The sequence below is a fragment of the Saccostrea cucullata genome, unplaced genomic scaffold (genome assembly GCF_032062105.1).
Source record: "Saccostrea cucullata isolate Sc308-1 unplaced genomic scaffold, CSIRO_AGI_Scuc_v1 ctg454, whole genome shotgun sequence".
Taxonomy (NCBI): Eukaryota; Metazoa; Mollusca; class Bivalvia; order Ostreida; family Ostreidae; genus Saccostrea; species Saccostrea cuccullata.
The window spans coordinates 239,407-262,665 of NW_026933264.1; the positions used below are offsets into that span (position 1 = coordinate 239,407).

The window sequence follows — 23,259 nt, forward strand, 5'->3', positions numbered from 1 at the left end:
ATCTGTCTCCACGTCCCACAATGGGATTCTAACCCGCGACGTAAGGATCAATTCCTGACTTCGTGATTCTAGAGCAGACGCTTTAACCACTGCGCCACGCGGGCGACCCTTTTAGAAGGAAGCTATGGGTATAAGTTGGATTACCATTTTTACATTCAAGATAGATTATTTGGTAGAGTGCTTGCTCCGTTATCGGAAGGTTGCGACTGACCTAAGTCGATACATAATAGGAAGAAACTGTTTCTTCGCCATGCCTTCGGTTCTTTGAAGTGAAAGTTCGGTCCCTTCGGTTGAGACCTTAAAAACCGAGACCCTATGTCGCTGCAGGCGTTGGCAAGATAAAGATCCATCACGGCTTAATCATTTGTGTGTGTGTGTGTGTGTGTGGCTGTGGGCCCCTATCCGACACCAATTAAGCAGCAAACTGCCATTGCAAAGGTCAAAATTTGAAGCCCTTCACCGGTATACCGTGGCGTCTCTATATGGGTGGAAAATTTTCGAATGGGACGTAAAACATACAATTAATCAATCAATCAAAGGATTATTACTTGTAGAAATAAATTCCATGCAGTTCCTTTAAAATACAATTAAAATGATAACTATAAGCCTCAGAAAAGACAATGCTGTTAGCTGCTTTGTCAGCCTATCGTATAATCTTTCAAATTCTTTTTCTTTTTGTCGCCCGCGCGGCGCAGTGGTTAGAGCGTCTGCTCTAGAGACGCGAGGTAAGGAGTTGATCATTACGTCGCGGGTCCAAATCCCACTGTCGGACGTGGAGACCGGTCCTTCGGATGAGACCGTATAAACCGATGTCCCGTGTCGCAGTAGGTGCTGGCACGAAAAAGATCCCTCCCTGCTCCCCTCCCTGCTCAATGGCCCTAAGTGCCGAGCATAGGACAAAATTTGCAGCTCTCGGCAAGTTGTGGCGTCTCCATATGAGTAAAAAATTCTCGAGAGGGACGTTAAACAATATACAATCAATCCATTCTTTTTTCAGTTCTTAATATGAAGAAGAATAGATGGCTTTCATATTGTCCTCAATCGCTTTATACAAGGTATTAACATACACTGTACACAATATTGCATCTAGATTATTTTTGCTAATTTTGATTTTTTTTTTTTGGAAATAAATGATCTGCATTTAAATCCAAATGTACAAGCTATATATTAATGAAAAAAAGACTTGTAGTTAAATCGGCCTTCTTCAGACAATGCAAATTTTGTGCACGAATGCTTTGTTGGACAGTTATCAATTTTTCTTTGTTTACAGGCATCTCGTTGTTTTCATTGAATTATTATCTTTGACGAGAGTAATCTTACAATGCACAAATAAATTTTTTGTCACTCTCACACTTACCATTGGCTTGAAAGAATAAGGATTTTTTTCAGACTCTCAAAGAATCATTATAATATTTATGATCAATGGAAACTGAAAGGTAATGTAGAATAATTCGTTTTCATTTTCATTTTTGAAGATTTACTTTGGTCACCACGTCTTTAAATGCTGATAGGCTGCGTTACTCTAATTTTTTTTAACTTGGGAAAAAATGAAAATAATTTTTTTGAAACATTTTTTTATGTTTATTAAATTGTATGAGTGTTAAGAAGATTTCTATTTTTTCTGAATTCCTCCTAACCACTCAGAATCTTCTAGTTTCAGAGTAATTCACTTTTACTTTATATAATATTGATTTAAAAAAAATTGGTTTAACAAAGGAAAAAAATGTATTCTCAGATAAAAATAATAAAAATTTGGAGGAATATGTAATTTTAGTGCTTTAAAAGATTTTAATTACATTCCTGAAACGCAATTAAAAAGCGTATATTTAAGGAGTGCGTTATTTTTTTATCAGAAGTATGAAATGTGAAACATAAAGATAAAAAACAGTAATCGAGCTAAAAAATCAATTCAAACAATACGAGCCACAATAGATATGCCGAACTTTTGTAATTATGTTTTTAAACATTGGAATGACATATAACAGAGAAATTTTGTTACAGGAATCGACAGGACAAAACAAAATTGACAGTGACAAGCCTTTGTCTCCTGTTGATTGCACTGGTATTTTATGCCATCGGATTTGCGTCGCCTTACTGGGCTTATGGAAGAATTAAAGATTTCTTTGGTCGAGAAGAAAACGTCAACATAGGGATATGGATTTCCTGTGAAACTTTCAATGGGAAAACTCAAATCTTATGTATATATTTACCTGATTATCGGCCACTGACAGAACTTCAGAAAGGTAAATATATAAAATACTCACCAATCGAAAACAATTTGTTATCCAAAATTGATTAGTATATAATAATAAGTAATTAAGACCATTGTAGTCTATTGTTAAACTTCGACGCTGCGTTTTGCATTCAGGTTGGTATACCGTTGAACACGCGTCTAACTACATGTCGGAAACGATTTATTTTAAAAAGCGCATCTCGCTATATTCAATACGATCATTCCTAACACATTTTAAAACAAATGAAAATGAAAAACACATCGATTATGAATATAAGTACTAAGTACGATTGTTAATACAATAATTATAGATGGTTATTTCAAAAACGCTGTACACTGTATAGCGCTTTTGATATTACCATCTTTAATGACATGTATGCACTTTTAATGTAACAGTTTCTTCTATAGAAAAAAATCAAACACATCCAAAAAAAAAAAACTTTATGCACTATTATTTTAAAGGCTTGCTCCGAGGTTTACAAGCGGGGGCAACTTTGGCATTGGTTTTATTAATAACTGCCATCATCACTCTCGGACTCAAAATCTACCACAGGAAAAAATGGTTATTTGAAAGCTAGCATATATCTCAATGGCTTTACAGGTATACAAAGATTTATCTTCTTTAGATTTGGCTTTCTGTTTTATATATAATATTTAAATTTATTTTTATTTTCGATTTACTCATTCGTTTTGAATCAGAATATTTTATCGAATAACTAACTTGGGAACCTGTTTCCACTTTGAAATATAATATGACTTTTATTTCAGTCCTGCTCCTTCTTGCTGGAGTATCCGCATATGCTGCACACTTGGATCAAATCCAGTTTTATGTTCCAGGTGCCAGGTTGCATTTTGCTTATGCATTCTGCGTCCTTGCAATGGTTTTTTGTTTTGTTGCTGAAGTTTTGATGATAAAGGAAATAACCACTGTTCGAGTTACGTCTACATAAAACATTTATTAATTACTTTGACCTTGTTTAGTTAGTACATTACTCTTCTTAAACTTGAAGAAAGTATTTGACTCAGTTAAATAGAATGTTCTTTTTCTAATTAAAAGATTAAAAAGATGGATTTCCAGCAAAATGATGGGGATGTGATGTTTTCGTTCTGATTTTACTAGTATTTATTTTTTTCGAAGAAACCTTGTCTACAAATTGGAAAATGGGAATGAAATGTGATACAGATGTAAAAGGTGTCACGATAAACAAATGCGAAATTAAAAAAGTAACATACAGATGAATTTTCATCCAAACAAACTCTGTATATAAATACAGTTTTGTGAACACATAGAAGAAAAATGTAAAAGGAATAAGAGAACGTAAATTTGCTTTGGTAATATTTAAACAATGAGAAGAATACTATAATTAAATACATTTTAATTTTATTATAATTCTTAAATAATGTTGCATGATTGACTAAGGGAAGAATCACTACTGAATCTTAAAACAACCAAGTACATTATATAATGTATCGAATGACATTATTTGAGTCAAATGCTGACTGACGGTTTTCATACACACTGAATTGACGATGGATTTTTCCGTTATTTCCCGATCACGACAAGGAGCACACGGCGGGTGTGACCGGTCGGCAGGGAATGCTCACTCCGCCATGGTACCTGATCCAACCTCTGTTGTTTTGGTCTATTTTTACTCTTCTCCTATTTGGTATTGTTTTATGGACCTTTGAGCGTGAATACTATTCGTTATCTCAAAATATTTTATTCAATATGTTTTATCTCCATATATTTCATGAAGTTAACTTACAGACTGGATGTGAAAAATTCTACATTTCATTCATGCATTTTTATTTTTTTTTATTATTATTATTATTTGTGTATCATTTCTGCAAGAAATAATTGAAAAAAGCGTACATCATGTTTAACACATTTTTAGCTAACGTTAAGTTCATATCATTGTTATACTGCAGGATGTGTACACGAGGGCTGTTTTATAAATAATATCCTGAGCTCTATGACATACAACATAGAAATCATATGACATTAAGCTTGACTTTCTCTCATGATTAAATCTTTAATAAATTGATTACAGTTTATGTGACCACTTTTCATCACATAGTTTCATTGTGAGGAGATGGAAAACAAGGTCTGAGAATTTACAGTATTCAATGTGTCTTTTATAGACACATGAGCATGTAGATTTCAATGAACAAAAGTGATAAAATGGGCATCAAAGATGGGTACCGTCCTTGGCAACAAGGACTTACAACAACCAATGTACTGTTTGCCAAAATTCAGCAAATTATCACTGATGATGTTTGGTTGACTTTGAGACACATAACTAAATTGATAGGTATCATTTTGGGGGAAGTTTACACTGTCTTAAAGAAATGTTTGAAAGTAAAAATGCTCAGTACTCAATCGTCACCGTATGTTTTGAAAAATGAGTGAAAACGACAGCGTGTAAGAATATCTAATCAATTATTTAAAAAAAATAAAATATTGTAGTTATCGACGTTTGTCTGAAATTCAAACAGATAATGAAAATTGAATCCATTGCTTTAAACCCTCAAAACAAATTTACAATAGGATGCACATGAAAAAAAGGCCAAGATCTTAGAAGAACAAAGAATTGCAAAAGCACAAAAGCAGATTATATGCCTTATTTTCTCAAATATTAGTGGTCTTGTTCAAATTCTTATTCGGGGAGGGAGTTCAATTTCTGGAGAAGTCTAGAAAGCAAATTTTTTTTTGCAAAAAAAAAAAAAAAAAAAAAAAAAAAAAAAAAAAAAATAAAAAAAAAAAAAAAAAAAAAAAAAAAATAATTAAAAAAAAAAAATTAAAAAAAGTTTATGAGAAGATGGAGCCAGAGTCAGGAATCCACTACATTATTTTTTTTTCATGACAGCGTCCAAACCCACACGCCATGAAGAGTAAAGGAGTTTTGGGGATAAACAAAAAGTTAATGTTTTGTCACACCAACAATATTCGCCAGACATTTCACCCTTTGACTTGTTTTATTTTCCAAACTTGAAAAACACCTTTCAGAAAGAAAAAACAAGTCCAGAAAATCATAGGATCGTGCCATATTCCAGTATACGAAGGGTTGTACTCAAAAATCTATACTAAAAACAATCAGAAATTGGATAAAAATGTTACGAACATGCATCTTATTTAAAAGAGAATATGTAAATGAAATCATTTAGACAAAATCATTGAAAAGCGTTTTTTGATTCTTTCCGAGCACCGAGGATATTCTTTATTGAACAGCCCTCGTATTGTTAATTTTGTTCATACCTGTATATTTAAATAGGTGAATACCCTGTTCCTTACAGTTATTATGCCTATCTTTTAAAGAACATTTTTTACGATTACCCCGACCATCATTTCCCTTTCAAACTTTCAATCATAATCCATTGTGGAGAACCAGGAAGTTTTAGTGACAAGTCTTTTTGTGTGTATTGAATTGTTTTAATCAGGTTAATCTACCTCTCAGCTCGAACCTTTTTTTCTTCGAGTTACATGATTGAATTTCACCATGATGTGGCAAAATTTGATACTGTATTCCAAACTTTAAATATTATATAATCGGTCATAAAAACCCAAAATGCAAAAATCAATCACACAGTTTTAAACTTAACATCAATTTATAATTTACAATAAAATATAAAAATCCAAAGTTACAAACTTACAGCAAGAATCAAACCATAATAAATGCAATCAACTGTCCGTTATTGTATACATACAGTGCCCCAGTGAGGATATTCAACACCTATCTTATCTCAATCTATTTGTACTCAATTCTCTTTCTACATACATTCGACGGTGTGTTAATATATTAATCGAAATCTAGGAAATTTAGAAATTGTATGGAAATTCAGTTAGAATTGGATGTAATCATTGTAATTCTACCCAAATTTAATGTATGTTAATTCACATTTTTTGTTCTGTGTCGAAAGATCTTTAAAAAATTAATAAAAGTTCAAGTTATTGGAAAATATAGAATTGTCAAATAACTGGAAGTATTTTTAGTAATAAAATGATATTATATATAAATCTAAATGTCGAGTTAAAGGCCACAACAAGTGTTTCTTCCAAAATAAGCAGGTATATAATGAAAGAATGCTTCTTAATTAGAGGAAAGTTTAGCAAAAAAAAACTATATTTTATATTGATATTTGATATCGATCAAAGAGAACGATTAAGTCCATTACATGGGATAAAGAGAGGGTCTTTTATGCATAATGTTAACCCTACTCTATTTTTTTTTAATTAGAAAGACATTTTTAAAGTATAAAATTTTTTAAAAATGTTTAATTGATTTTTTAAATTTTGTAACGTTCCTTTTTCTATATTATAAGACAATTTGAAATTTTAAAGGATTTCAATTTTTTTCGAAGGATTCCCTCAATTGAACAAATTATTATTTAGAGAAAGATTAAATCCATAGATGAGTATGTAAAATAAACACTTTAAATGCAAGTATTTTATTCAATGTCTTAACATATGGGTATGTAAATACTTAATGATAGCCATTCTTCAAATCCAACTTCACTACATATTTTCTCTGTATCTTTTTATTTTATATATTTGAGGTCAAGTTAAAAACTGAATTTTGTATGTGTTTTATAAGGAGCACTCTGTGAAATTTGATCAGCGGTGTAAATACATTAAAAAGAGTGTTATGCTTTTTGACTAGTCCAATTGTCTTTTTAAAGACGTCTCTTTTTTGCATAAAAAAGTATTTTAATTGACATGTAGACTATAGCGTTACTCTTCAGCACTTCACGGAAAAATACTGGACAATTTTGTCAAGGAATTAACGATGATACTTGAAAGGTAGTATCCATCTATGCATGTTTTCTTTTTTTATATGTAATTTTTAATATTTAAATAAAAATGAATTAATGATGAAAACATTTAAATTACATATCAGTACAAATTTAATAAAAACAAGCATATATGTTTTGACATATGTGGCAAGACTGTAGACTCTGGGATACAGATAATTAAGATGAATCATTATCATTGCAATTAGTATCTCTAGCAAAGATTGATTGATTGTATATCATTTAACGTCCCTCTCGATAATTTTTCACTCATATGAATTGGTAGCTACACAAACGACATGCGCTGCAACATAGCAGTGCAAAATTTGAATTAACATAAGATATGGTTAAAGCCTTTAAACATCAGGTCACAAAAATGATGAAAGCAGAATAAATTAGAATTCAAGAAACATTTAATCTCGTAGATTGTGAAATCACTAATTTTCATGGTGTTGATTTTCGTTGTTTTCAATGTATGAAGAGACCCACGAATTAAAGTCCACCACAAAATATATTTTTTTTACTTATACTGCTCAACTTTTCTTCATCCACCCTCGATAATATACAGTTTTACAGTATAATTATAATAATTTAATGTCATTCGTCGTTATTCTACTTTCAACGAAATTTAAAATAAGCTCAGTATCATGTGTAAATATATTTGCTTTTTTGATGTGTAAAGTTTTATTAAATCGACATAATGGAAATCAGTTTCCTTCATTTTAAAATCAACATGTTTTGTAACCACGGAACACTCCAAACAGCAATGTAACATCAAAAACATAGCGTCAAGAATTTTTCAAAAGTACTATCCCTATACATTTCAAATAGTATAGTCCAATAGACCAATACCCATTCATTAATACCCCTTTTCTATCACTTGGCATTTATTTTTTAAACAATTGTTCAAGTTGTATAATTTTTAATTTCGTTTACCACTTAACCGTGCTTTCACAAGACCAGCAACGCTGAAGCGCTAACGAAGGTTGCCCAAAAAGTTCGTAGACAATGACATTTTCGTGAAAATAAATGGTTCTATTTATATCTTTTGTATATCAAAATATTTCTTTTGAGAAACAAAGTCCCATAGATTTCATTTTAATTGATGTATCAAGGATTTCAAAACACATGCTATTTGATGAAAATAGATATTTCTACTCATGACGTTGTTGTAAATCTAGCGCAACATCAGACAGGACTGTGCAGCCTGTGTATACGAATTGTTTATATTGATGACGCTCGTATATTGTTTTGAATTTTAAAAATTAAATAAATTATAGTCTTTATTTAATTGTAGTGTGACATAATAAAGAAAATTTCAAACACGATTATCATAAAGAATCAGGAAGGATAAGTAAAAACAAGACTTTTGTTTTGTTTTCTATAAAGTTAATCTTCTGCTCGGTTAGATTGATCTTCTGCACTAATACTGTTAGGATAATTTGACTTTTAAAAAAATAAAATAAGTGACACTGTTCATTTCCTAAGTTGAATATCAATTCTATAGGTATATTTCAATAAATCTTTCTCACTAAAAGGTATCTACTGTGATAGGCTGAATTAATCAAGAATCTTTTCCTCAAGTTAAATTGTCAACATGCTTTTCATAAGCTGCCATATTCTACTCATTTTGGGGGTCAATCAGTACCTTTGATACCGAGAGCACTACGTAAATATATACTAGTAAATGAATATTTATTAATGCCTGACTAACTCTTCCTTTAGACTGGAATCATATAGTTGGAAAAAAGTACGCATTTCTATAAATTTAAGGAGGAACAGGACCTTGAGCTAAAAAAATTCCTGTCAATGAATTTTTTTCGTATTTTTTATATTATTAATCTGATATGTACTTAACATTTTAAACCGGTCCTGTCATGAGATTACTTCACTAATTTAAAAGATATCGCCTCACAAATATCGCCCTGTATAGTGTTTGTATGGAGTTTCGATACTTCATGTTTACGGGTCTGTTACAGAGTCCATAATGCGATTTTTTGCGCACAAATAATAAATATGTTTGATAACACTATATACTCAAATATTTTAGAATATTCATAGTGTTTGAATTATCTGAAAGCATTTGTTTTAATTTTACATAGCATCTGGTTGGGATAATTTCTTAACTTTTCAAGGCAGCTTCAACAGCAAAACCCTCATTTTGGAAAATATTCTGTCAATAAATATTGCTAAATTTACGATTGAATGTCAGTCCTTCATCGTAATTATTAACTGCATAAATATCGAAGGGTGAAACTTACCTCAATATCGCACAGGACATCGTTGAATTAGACGTATGCATGATAAAAATGCTTCACGTTTGCATTTTCCGAGTGCGTCTATGACGTCACTCACGTCAGACTGCAAGGTAAAGAGAAAAGGATGTGTGGATTTTGCAATTTCACAATATCTAAATGTTGACAAGATCTTTAAAAATTTTAAATATTTATTTTGGAAAAATAAATGTTTAAAAACCAATTTTAGAATAAAATTACACAAGAACTGTTGATTTTAACAACGTTTAACATATATATCAGCATCGACTAGGACGTAACATGTATTTTGAGTCATGTGACATGTGCTCTGTCTCTCCTTAATAAATAACAGTGTTTGTTTAACTCGATGGTTTATTTTAAGGACAGATGATACAAAAAAAAACTTTTGTCATAAAAATTGAAAATAACATCCTGAGTCATGTTTCAATGAGTAAAATGGACAATCTAACCGCATAGTTTTTAATTTTTTTTTCAGTTTCACATAAATGGAGAGAGAGAGAGAAAGAGAGAGAATGAATTGAAAACACATTTGGCTTTCCAGAAATCCCGAAACTCAAGATTAGAATAATAGATTTGTCTTCTTTTCAGTTTTATATTTTCAATACCATGACCTGTTTGCAAATTTAAGTAAATCACTGATAGATTCTTTTATACATATTGTCAAATTGTTATACATCTTATCACATCGAATAGTATCTAGATATTTTAGTTTGTGACGGATCGACTTTGGGATTCTAATTACTCAATCCTGGAAACTGATCCTACTAGTTTTCAGAGGACAGTGTTGCCCATCCCATGCTCATAACTTATTTTGTTTAAATAGACTTTTGTGAATGTTTACCGTATGTCATCTTCACATTAATTCAATTGAAAATTTATACTTTTTCTTTCAGGAACTTGGCTGGCCGCCCACAATTGTCACCGATAAGTTTTGTGTTGTTGTTTTTTGCTCTTTTTCTGTACGTTATTAGTGTATCAGCCCCCTACTGGGCATATGGAGTTACCGAAAAAGACGTACATATGGCACGCCAAATTCACAAAAATGAGCTAATCTGAGTTTCACAATTGTACTGTAAACTATAGTTAACAACGTTAATCTATATTTTACGTCTGTAAACCATAGTTAACGCGATAATCTATGTTTCACAACCGTGAACTAGACTTAACACCGAAAACAATCATTTGCGATTGCAAAACATAGATTATCTGATAAATACAGTTTCACGATTTGTAAACTATGGTTTACAACTCTTAACTATAGTTAACTGTTAACTGATAAATATAGTTTCACGATTGTGAAACTATGATTAACAACTCTTAACTATAGTTTACGATTGTAAATTACAGTTTACAAACGTGAATCTATGTTTATCAACAAAATCTATTGTTAACGCTTTATTACAGACAGATAAACTTAGATTAGCATTCGTAAACTATAGTTAACAACCGTTAAATATAGTTTTACAGATGAAAACTATAGTTAACGAATTGTTAACTATAGTTTACGGTTTGTAAACTATAGTTTACAGTCGATAAACCTAGTTTATCAACTGTGAAACTACATGTATGTTTAGCTCATTTTGTAAAAGTTTTAATATTTCTTATTAATACACAAGATTGCCACTTTTCCTAGGAATTAAGAATAAGGTTAAAATTTGTGAAAGTGCAAGGATGTGTCAATCAAACCCTCCAAAAAATTTGAAATTTTAATATCTTTTATATGAAATAAGATTTTTACTAAATTTTTGTGTGAAATGCTATTAAAATATATAAGTCGTAATATTATAGAGAAAATAATGACTTCAAATCTGTGTCCAAGTACCTTTAAGTATTATTCGAGTAATCTTTTATTCACAATTCGTCAGTTTGAAATCAATCCGCTACGAATAGTTTTCACGATTAATGAAACATTTTCTAAAAAAAAAACAACAAACCCCCCCCCCCCCAAAAAAAAAAAACAAAACAAAACAAAACAAAACAAAAACAAAAAAACAAAAACAAAGAGAAATAAACGGTTCGCAGCAATTAATATTCGCAATTTAAAGTAGGCCGCGAAACTCGCGAACATTTTTTGCACGCTGAAAAATTGGTTTACAGTATCTTTTTGCTTTTCTTAATTACGACTTGATCTAGAGATGAATAAATCCCGTACGATACATATAAACAATGTAATATGTAATGCACTGAAACCAACTTTTAACGATTATGATCGGCATAAAAAATTTTGCGATTTAACTAATACACATGTACCTACCTTTGAAGTTGAAAAATGAATCAAAGCACAGATTCACTACATCCAGATAACGTTCTAAATTTTTGTGGCATCGTAAATTTCAAAAATAGTCTTCATAGCCGTTTCTTCTTCTGTATTCTAGATGAGACCGTATAAACCGAGGCCCCGTGTCACAGGAGGTGTGGCACGATAAAGACCCCTCACTGCTCAAAGGCCGTAAGTGCCGAGCATAAGCCTAAATTTGCAGCCCTTCACCGGCAATGGTGACGTCTCCATATCAGTTAAATATTCTGGAGAGGGACGTTAAACAGTATACAATCAATCAATCAATCTTCTGTATTCAACTTTCCAAAAGTGAAAAAAAGAATTAGAAAGATTACATGATCAGTAGTACTGGCCCCTGCTGACAAAGCAGGTAGCAAAATTGTCTTCGTGTGTAAGGCTCAGTATATGGATTGTATTGTTATATGCATGGGGTTGGAATTTAGAATTTTGCATATTAATCACAGGCTGATGGTGGAGTGTTTTTAGTGAAGTAAAGTAGCATCCAGTTGTAAATTTATAAGAAATGTTTTATTGTTCATGTTATTTCATTATCTTATTGTTTACCTGAATTATTGATGCAATACACATTGCACTTTGACATTGTTATGTAACAAATGCTGTTTTTGTGTTACTAGACGATCTAATGAGATATTGTTGAACAGACAGTAAGGGGCAGTGATACTAAGATGTTGTATGTCAGTTTTTCATCATTTATCTACCATATTACGACTGTAATTTACTTACTTATTTCAGCATCATCACATGTGTTGTAAATTGGGCGCCTGCCATCTTTCTTACGAAGAAAATAGTCATATGACATAAACATTGTTGTTTTACATTTGATAAGATTGAAATAACACTGTCCGTGTCCTCAAATATTCATAGTTGATACTTAAATGTTATTTTATTGCAGTATTGTCATTTAATTATGTTTTATTTGACGAAATGTTTTGGAACTTGAATGTGTAGCGTAAGACTTATGTGTATGCATTATTGTTCGATATTACTACGCCATGGATCATGTGGATTGTGTGTGTCCGTTTTATTACAGATTTGTTTGTTGAACTTATTTTGTTTATTATGCATATCGAATAGAATTTATAGCTCCCACCTTACATGTAGAAAGGACATTTTTAGCGATGTTATTTTCTTTGTATTACACAACATGTATGTAAAATAGTTCTAAGGGGCTCCAGAAAGGACAATTATTCATTGGTTTGTTTTGATCACGTGACCATTACAGAAGGTTATATATATGAGCAGCGAACGCCAGTTTCAAAACTACGATCATAACGATCAGATCATATTACGTCATCAACATCACTGACTGTAAATTACTAGCGACTTAGGTATGAGAAAACAATGTAAACTAATACAAATTAAGTAGCGTATAATTTCTCCACCGCATGGACACCGCAATCCACTGTATTTTATTAGGCCAGAGATGTTAAGCTAGGACTTAGACTCATATAGATGTACTGACTGTTTTGTTATATTTCATTGAAGTCTTTATTAAATGAAATATTTGAAACCAGAAATGGAACTTGGTTATGATTTACAAGGATGTGAAGTAAATTATTTAGGGTGTTTAAATACATGCGACGGGCTGAGGATGCCCCCCCCCCTTTTATATGTGGACGGATGTCATAAGTAGTCCTGATAAAATATAATTAACTGAATTTACACGGGAACACTGTAAGCTGATTGGCATTTGACAGGGTGCTGAGGAAGCTTACAGTATCTTAGAAGAACTTGGATTAATTCTGCAAGTGGTAATCCAACTCAAAGTTCCATTTTTGAGGAAGTCCGTTTTGAATACCACTAGTATTTTAAGATCCCAAAGAACCAAAATTAATTTGAACTACCGTAGCTATATTTGATTCCAAAACTTAACTAGATGCTGTCATGAGACAGTAATACCCGCACTATGGTGTTTGCCTCTAAATATACACTCATTCATATTGGACTTTCCAAGGAAGAAGTCAAAATAATTCTATAATTATCACCGTACATGTATTCGTCAAATTGAACATAAAATTTTCAGATGACCATATCAACTCTGAGCCTCACATATGTATTTTAAAATACTTAATTCATAACCAGTCTGAAATAACAGAATTTAATTAATGATTGAAGTAAATTGCTTAATTAGATTCAAATAAATAATTTTCCCATAATTTGGAACTTTTTAAATTTACTTTCTCAACGACATAAAATGTTATTTTAGTACAAAGCGTTTTTGATGAATTTATCAAAATGTGCAAACTGATTTTAGTATTTAGTTGGGAAAAAAAACCCATTGAAAATACAACCCGATTAATTTGTCAATGCCTATCTCTCTCTCCCCCCCCCCCCCCACACACACACACTCTCTCTCTCTCACTCTCACATTTTTTAAAAAACATAGTTTAGTTTATTATGATAGTTTGAAATTTGTTCTTGTACTAAACAGTTTTATTTTCTACATTCACATTGGGTTTGCGTCACCCATTATCATATTTATAGATATCACCTCTCGGCACACCTCGGCCAATTCATACTGGCAACGGAATCAGCAAAGGTTTGTCAAATGAGATTATTTAGCACATGTATGCTGACGATGCAGTGTGGTCAGTTAAAATCATTTGTGTTTTAATTCGATTTTGTGGATTATATTTCATGAATTCGTTGTCACGACCTATGACATTCGGTAAGTACAAGATTTAGTATAGATTGCATAAAAATAAATAAATGCAAATGGTTAGGTTGAAGTTCAAAAAGGGTCAACATGGTCAAAGATCATCGCATGCCACAGTCGACAAATTTCACAAGTTATCTCCCGTTGCGGACATTCAGTATATAACAGACGCAGATCCAGAATTTTTTTTTTTTCAGAAAGGGGGGGGGGGGGGTGGGTGTCACACCTCAGTCAAAAAAATTAGCCCAAGATTTCCTGAGATGGAAATAAAAAATAATAATAAAAACAATGATGGTGGAGTCCCTGTTTTCTAAGGGGGAGGATGTCCAAAGTCATTTTTATTCTCTACAGTACATATATTATAGTCTTATTTAAATAACTGCTAATTCCAGGGGGGGGGGGGGGGTCTGATCTCCCTAGCCACTGACTCCCTGTACCTGAAATGACAATTGATCTTATGACTCCATAATAGTAGAAAACTTTTTCAATTGACTATTTATACATATTTTGTTTCCTATGTTTATGTATTTTTGTCTGTCCACGGAAACTTTAACCTTGCCCATATTTTTTAAGTGGATTGGGCTATACACATGGCTTCAATATTTCATAGGTAAATTTCTTTTGGCAAAACCTTTTGATGGGTACCACCAATTTTGACCTCTTGACCTTGGAGTTTGACCCAATTTTACAAGAAAAATACCTTGAACTTGGCATAAGTTTTGAACAGGTGGTGCTAGGACTTTCATGCTCTTACATGTGTAATCATTGTGAACTTTCAACAGGTATAATTATTTTTGACCTAGACCTTAGAGTTGAATCCAATTTAACTTTAACCTTGGCAATAACTTTTGAACAGGTGAGGATCAAGTTCTAGGGATATTTCTCCCTTTTTTCACATGTGTATTCCTTGTGACAAGACTTTCCCTTTGATACCAACAATTTAGACCCTTTGACCTTGACCTTGGAGTTTGACTTACATTTGAGAAACTTCAACCTTTGCCAAAAGCTGCCATAACAGTTGCTGTCACAACAAACAAACAAATTACTAAAAAAACACAGAATACATGTACATATTTTATATTCAACAGAAATACATCTGGTCATATCTCTAGTTCTCCCTTGAATGAGACATGGTGATATAAATTTTAAAAAATAATTATATGAGTTGAAAAGGTTGTGCATATTGAAATAAACTAAGCTCTGCGGATGAATTAGATATACCAGTTTAGCTTTATTTTGCTACCCAAAGCACCTTGATTAACTATTTATAAGCATACTGTTTTCTGAAATGTACTGATTTCTGTTGTCCATCTGTTTATCTGCAAACTTTTCACATTAACTTCTTAAGAACCACTGGGCTAATTTCAACCAATTTACATTTAAATATGCAGGGTACTTTTTAAGCACCCGGATCAATAGATCCCGGGCGTATATTGTTTTTGTCCTGTCTGTTTGTCTGTTTATCTGTTTGTCTGTTTGTCAACTTTAACCTTGGCCATAACTTTTGAACAATAAGGGATAGAGACTTCATATTTGGTAAGCATACTCCACTAATAAAGTCCTTTCAAATGACTTCAAGGTCAATGACCTTGTGACCTTGACTAAGACTTATATGCTAAAAATAGCTTTTTCCACTGTTTGTCATAACTTTTGAACCATAGGAGATAGGGACTTCATATTTGGTATGCATACTCCACTAATAGAGTCCTTTTAAATGACATCAAGGTCAATGATCTTGTGACCTTGACTGTGACCTATATGCTAAAAATAGCTTTTTACACTTTTTGCCATAACTTTTGAACCATCAGAGATAAGGACTTCATATTTGGTATGCATACTCCACCGATTAAGTTCTTTCAAATGACACCATGGTCAATGACTTTGTGACCTTGACTGTGACCTATATTCTAAAAATAGCTTTTTCCACTGTTTGTCATAACTTTTGAACCATAGGAGATAGGGACTTCATATTTGGTATGCATACTCCACCGATAAAGTCCTTTCAAACGATGGCAAGGTCAGTGATCTTGTGACCTTGACTGTGACGGATATGCTAAAAATAGCTCTTTACACTTTTTGCCACAACTTTTGAACCATAGGAGATAGGGACTTCATATTTAGTACGCATACTCCACTGATTAAGTTCTTTCGAATGACACCATGGTCAATGACCTTGTGACCTTGACTGTGATCAATATGCTAAAAGAAGATTTTTTTAAGTTTGTTGCCGCCGGGCGCTTAGTGTTTCACAAACACATCTTGTTCCAACATAAATACTTCTTCTCAAGAACAGCAAAGACATTTATTGTTTCCATTTTTTGCTAAACGTAGGGTACATTAAATCTCATTTGTTTGTCAATCTGCCCATCTGTCACAATAAATTTAACCTTGGTCATCATGGTCTTATATTTTGAATGAGAAGAGATAGGACTTTTATATTAAACATGTGTATTAGTATTAAATGGGACAATACCATTCTACATACACTATGATTTTCATTACCCATGATCTTGAAGTTTGACCTAATTTCCTTAAAAAAATTAATTGCTTTGAATTGATCATTTTGAAAGATAAATGAAAGGGCATTCATATTACCTGTGATAAGACCTTCCAAAATGTATCATGACTTTTTGACTCTGTGACCTTGACCTTGAAGTTTAACTTAGTTTTCATTAATGTTGTATTTCCTTTTCATTGAGAAGAGATTTGACTTTCACATTTCAAGTGAACATTACCCATAACAAGAGGCTCCCAACATGCTATGATTTTTTACCCCTTGACCTTGATGTTTTAACAAAATTTCAAAAGAGTAAACTCTCCCAAAAGATGATAAGACCACTGTTTAAAACAAAAAAGGAGTTTAGGGAAGACTGGGCTTTTTCCATAAAAAACGTCATTTTTCAACCCCCATTTGACCCCCCGGGGCAAAATCAAAATTCCGAAACCTAACTGCACATCTACATGACCCAACCAACCATCTCCCAAAGATGATTAGGATGCTGAATAAAATGTAAGAGGAGTTCAGGGAAGATGGGGCTTTTTCCATAAAAAACATAATTTTTCGACCCTTATTTGACCCCCCGGGGCAAAATCAAAACTCCGAAACCTAACTGCACATCTGCATGACCCCACCAACCATCTCCCAAAAGATGATTAGGCTGCTGAATAAAATGTAAGAGGAGTTCAGGGAAGATGGAGATTTCTGCATAAAAAACGTCATTTTTCGACCCCCATTTGATCCCCCGGGCAAAATTAAATTCAAAAACCTTACTGCACATCTACATGACCCAACCAACCATCTCCCAACAGCTGGTTAGGCTACTGAGTAAAATGTAGAAGGAGTTCAGGGAAGACGGGGCTTTTTGGACAAAAAACGTCATTTTTCGACCCCCATTTGACCCCCCGGGGCAAAATCGAAATTCCAAAACCTTACTGCACATCTACATGACCCCACCAACCATCTCCCAAAAGATGATTAGGCTACTGAGTAAAATGTAAGAGGAGTTCAGGGAAGACGGAGCTTTTTGCTTGAAAAACGTCATTTTTCGACCCCCATTTGACCCCCTGGGGCAAAATCAAAATTCCGAAAGCTTACTGCACATTTACATGACCCCACCAACCATCTCCCAAAAGCTGGTTAGGCTACTGAGTAAAATGTAGAAGGAGTTCAGGGAAGACGGGGCTTTTTGGACAAAAAACGTCATTTTTCGACCCCCATTTGACCCCCTGGGGCAAAATCAAAATTCCGAAAGCTTACTGCACATCTACATGACCCCACCAACCATCTCCCAAAAGCTGGTTAGGCTACTGAGTAAAATGTAGAAGGAGTTCAGGGAAGACGGGGCTTTTTGGACAAAAAACGTCATTTTTCGACCCCCATTTGACCCCCCGGGGCAAAATCCAAATTCCGAAAGCTTACTGCACATCTACATGACCCCACCAACCATCTCCCAAAAGATGATTAGGCTACTGAGTAAAATGTACAGAGGAGTTCAGGGAAGACGGAGCTTTTTGCTTGAAAAACGTCATTTTTCGACCCCCATTTGACCCCCTGGGGCAAAATCAAAATTCCGAAAGCTTACTGCACATTTACATGACCCCACCAACCATCTCCCAAAAGCTGGTTAGGCTACTGAGTAAAATGTAGAAGGAGTTCAGGGAAGACGGGGCTTTTTGGACAAAAAACATCATTTTTTTACCCCCATTTGACCCCCCGGGGCAAAATCAAAATTCCAAAACCTTACTGCACATCTCCATGACCCTACCAACCATCTCCCAAAAGATGATTAGGCTACTGAGTAAAATGTAAGAGGAGTTCAGGGAAGACGGAGCTTTTTGCTTAAAAAACGTCATTTTCGACCCCCATTTGACCCCCTGGGGCAAAATCAAAATTCCGAAAGCTTACTGCACATCTACATGACCCCACCAACCATCTCCCAACAGCTGGTTAGGCTACTGAATAAAATGTAGAAGGAGTTCAGGGAAGACGGGGCTTTTTGGACAAAAAACGTCATTTTTCGACCCCCATTTGACCCCCCGGGGCAAAATCGAAATTCCAAAACCTTACTGCACATCTACATGACCCCACAAACCATCTCCCAAAAGATGATTAAGCTACTGTGTAAAATGTAGGAGGAGTTCAGGGAAGAAAAGTGTGACAGACGGACGGACGGACGGACGGACGGACGGACGGACGGACATGAGTAACAACAATATACCCGAACTTTCTTTAGAAAGTGCGGGTATAAAAAAACCCTTACAAACAAAGATACATAGCGGGTTCCAGACAGTGCTAAACTTAACCCCTTTCTTTACTCCTCACTAAGATATTAAGAGCAGTGAAGGAGAAACTTCAAGAGTACTGTGCAACAATACATTCAAAAAGTGGTGTAAATCATATGTGGATACTTAAAAATTCCGAGGAACTTTTGGACAATTTGAAATCACAAGATTTTACCAAACTCAACAGCTCAACCCCACTTTTCAACTTTATACACAACCCTTTCCCACGATAAATTTAAGTCCATGCTTCTTGGTATCGTTGACAGCTGCTTTTCAAATAATAAATGGAACTCATAAACTTACTTACCTTGTCATTGATCATCTGCAATATTATTTTGTTAAAAACATTCTGATTGTACGCACAAGTGCTGTGAAGTTAATATCAAAAGGATGCTTGAGTTTCTGATTGACAATATCAATGTCAATTGAGGTCTTCCAACAATCCATTGGAATTCCCATGGTTACCAATTGCGCCCATTATTAGCAGACATATTTTTGTATTCATATGAAGCAGAATTTGTCCAAAAATCTTATACGTGAAAAGAAGAAAACACTTGCTGTGGTCTTCAACTCGACATTTAGATATATCGACGACGTCTTGTCAATTAACAATGGTAATTTCCGTTCTTATGTCGATGCGATATATCCCAGTAAGCTTGATATAAAAGATACCACAAAGTCTGATACATCTGTTTCATATTTAGATATCTTACTTGAAAAAATATTAATGGTAATCTAACAATCAAACTCTATGATGAACATGATGACTTTAACTTAACAAACATCAACTTCCCTAACTTATACAGCAATGAACCTTCATGGCCTGCATACGGAGTTTAAATATCTCAGATGATTCGATACGCAAGAGCATGCTCTACGTATGAACAATTTCTAAAACGAGGTAAATTATTGACAAACAAATTGATGAAACAAGAATATCAGCAGTCTCGTTCAAAATCATCATTTTGTAAGTTCTATGGTCATTACAATGACCTTGTCAGCAAATACAATTGATCACTGAGTCAAATGCTGACTGACGTTTTACATACTAATTGTTAGTCCATTATTTATACACTGAATAGACGACGGATTTTTCCGTTATTTTCCGATCATGACAAGGAGCACAAAGCGGGTGTGACCGGTAGGGTCAGGGGATGCTCACTCCTCCATGGCAGCTGATCCCACCTCTGATGTTTTGGAGGTTCGTGTTTGCTCTGCTCCTATTCTGTATTGGTTTATGGACTTTTGATCTGAATATAGTTTGTTATCTCCATTTGTACCATAGTTAGGTGTGATTTTTTTTTGGTTAAAAGTATGGGTTTTCTGTACATAACCCACACTTTTCTATAACTCTGCCCATCGAGTCAGGACAAAAGAACTATAAAAGGCTAAGCATGCATAATTTTTAAATGAAACAATCATCCGGGCTTGTTATACCAAATTCAGGAGAGTACAAATTATCAATTGTAGACAGCATTATGTAATAATTAAGAATTTAAAACGGGCATTCATACTTTAACTTTAGTTAAAAAATGACCAAAAAAGGACGTGGGACGTGGAGACCGTATAAACAGAGGTCCCGTGTCGCAGAAGACCCTTCCCTGCTCAATGACCCCGAGTGCCGAGTATAGGACAAAATTTGTAGCTCTCCACCGGCAAGCGTCTCCATATTGAGTGAAAAATTCTTGAGAAGAACGTTAAACAACACAATCAAATTTTGAAAATTATTGTATACAAATCACTTACCCTATACTCGATGGACAAGGTCAGAAGGACACAAAGGGGCGTAAAATGATAAAAAAAAAATCCAGATGTATCATTGAAACCAAACACTTAATGTTTCATTCACACGAACTAGTCCGACCAATTCCTAAGCTGACTTACATATGAATGATTTTTGAAAACTATGATACAAGTCATTTACCCCATATAATACTGTTGATTATGTGCAGATACGCGATGGGCGTGGTCATAATGAGTTACGCTCCCTCTTGTCATTACGACCTCGGGTTTCTGCACATAACCAACGGTATAATATGGCGCAACTACTACGTGTTTCATGTCTAAAGGATCTTGATTGACATGGTCGAACATTTACTGGACCCTGCGTGATATTCCTTGTAATATATCTAAAAGTCTTTATCCATTCTTACAACATGCGTAAGACTTCCACTTTATATTTAGCCCATCATCTAACATACTCCTCGGCACATGATGCGTTTGTCAGTCTGTGATTCGAAAACTTGCTAATCATATTCGTAAACTTATGATTCTTAACAAGGCTCTTTGATATCATAAACAACTACCACTTTAATGGAATCGGTACTCTAGTATTTTTTTCCATTTTATGACTGGTCATGGGCAAAACTACTTCTTTAAAAATCACTAAGATTTTAAACACAAGTACTCTAATTAAGTTGGCATTCAAATGATGCTGGAGTTTTTTTATTAACACCATATACCCCTGTATGTAGTTTTCGGAGTAAATTTTCTTATGAATTAAAAAAAAAAAAGTGGAACATATTATGGTGTTTTAAACGTTAACTGATAATATGGTCTCTGCGTAAAAGTGTATTTTTATTACTTGATATAATTATTGACGTTAAATGCTAATAATTTTTAAAGTACATAAGATAATATTTCAGTATTAAGCAATCTTTGTTCACTACTGGACCGGGAATATAATTTTTTAATCACTCTGGCAATTACGCATATTGTAACGGTATCTTGGTTTTCCTTTAACCAGGGGCATTTCCCTTATCATTTTGAAATAACGCAGGTCCATAATAAATGTTTACACCCTATGCATTTCTTCCGGAATATCTTAAATCTAAACATTTTATTCTGATTTAAATAAATTTGAAACAGTTCGACCTATTTATGGGAAAGGAGCAAATTCACACAACAAAATGATGTATATATTCAAAATAAATCTACTCTTTACCTATGTATCTCTCCACATATATACTAGTGTTTGGAACCTTTTTTCTTTATTCACCAAGGCATAAAAACTATTCTCATTAACTCTGACTAGAGCGGGTCTAGTGAGACAATCCATGGATTTGGTTGAGATGACTGGATGACAAACGGGATAGAGCTTTCATGATGGCGAAAATGCGGGGCAAACTTAAAAAAGCAGAATTATATGTCAGGTTTGATCAAACAAGGTCCCACACTTGTGTAAAGCTTCTTAATTTCACAAGATAATTAAATTCTCCTTATATAGTATCAACCGTGTGGCTTTTTGCTATTGGACTGCGCTGAAGCTTTCACACGTTTGCACTACGTGTATGTGAATAAAAGGACTCATGAGTTCACGTTCTTATAGAAAGAACGTTCTCTTTAAAATGATGTCGTCCTAGGAACCCGGTTTAACTTGTCACGAGACAAATTTAAATTAATCTTACAACTTCCTTTCAAAGCACATTCCGAATTCTTTCTTCTTCTTTTTTTTATTATTTTTCTTCTTTTTATTATTTTGATTTAAAGTTCATTTATTATGTAGTTTTAAGGTTTATTGTTTTGGTTTGCAATGTTGGGTTTCCGCACAGTACAATTTTTTCATGATATTTAGTAGAATTTCTAAAAATAAGATTTACTGCCGAATTTTCTTTCAAAAAAAAGAGAGAGAGAGATCACGTGGCTCGAAGCATTCATAGGATGTGTATATAATTACTGTATACAAGAGATGCCATAGTATTCATTCAGAAGGCAGTCATGAACTTCGTTATGGAGAACAGTGTTTTAGAAAGGTAAAGTAGCAAACTTACAATTGCTTTCAGAAACTCTAAAAAAAGAAAGTAATACTTTAATACTTTTGTCTCCTAATTGAATTTCTGTTTTTGTTTTCAAAAGTTTTTAAGAATTTGTAAAAATCACAAAACTTTTAAAAACACTATAGTACGACGGTTGTTCGAAAAGTTCGTGGACGATGTCAATCTAATCTATATTACTCACTAGAAATTTAAAATAAGTACAATATAATATGTTAAAATATTTGTGTTGTTAAAGTGTGAAGTTTCATTCCATTCAATTTAACAGACATCAATTTACTTCAGTTTATAATCAATATGTTTTGTACCCGCGGAGCACACTTAATGGCAATGTAACGTCAAAACATGGTGTCAAGAATTTCTGAAATATACTATCCCTATATATTCATAGAGTATAATCCAATGCCCATTCATTAAATTCTTTTTCTAATATTTGAAATTTAATTTTTAAG

The 23,259-nt window shown here is 33.4% G+C and overlaps 1 long non-coding RNA gene across 1 annotated transcript; it reads left to right on the top strand.

Moving 5' to 3' along the window:
* The first annotated feature begins 1,916 nt into the window (after nucleotides 1-1,916).
* Nucleotides 1,917-3,214, top strand: LOC134237825 (uncharacterized). The gene is made up of 3 exons (XR_009985880.1): nucleotides 1,917-2,243; nucleotides 2,696-2,834; nucleotides 3,002-3,214. It is a non-coding gene; the product is annotated as an uncharacterized LOC134237825 (long non-coding RNA).
* Nucleotides 3,215-23,259: the final 20,045 nt, after the last annotated feature.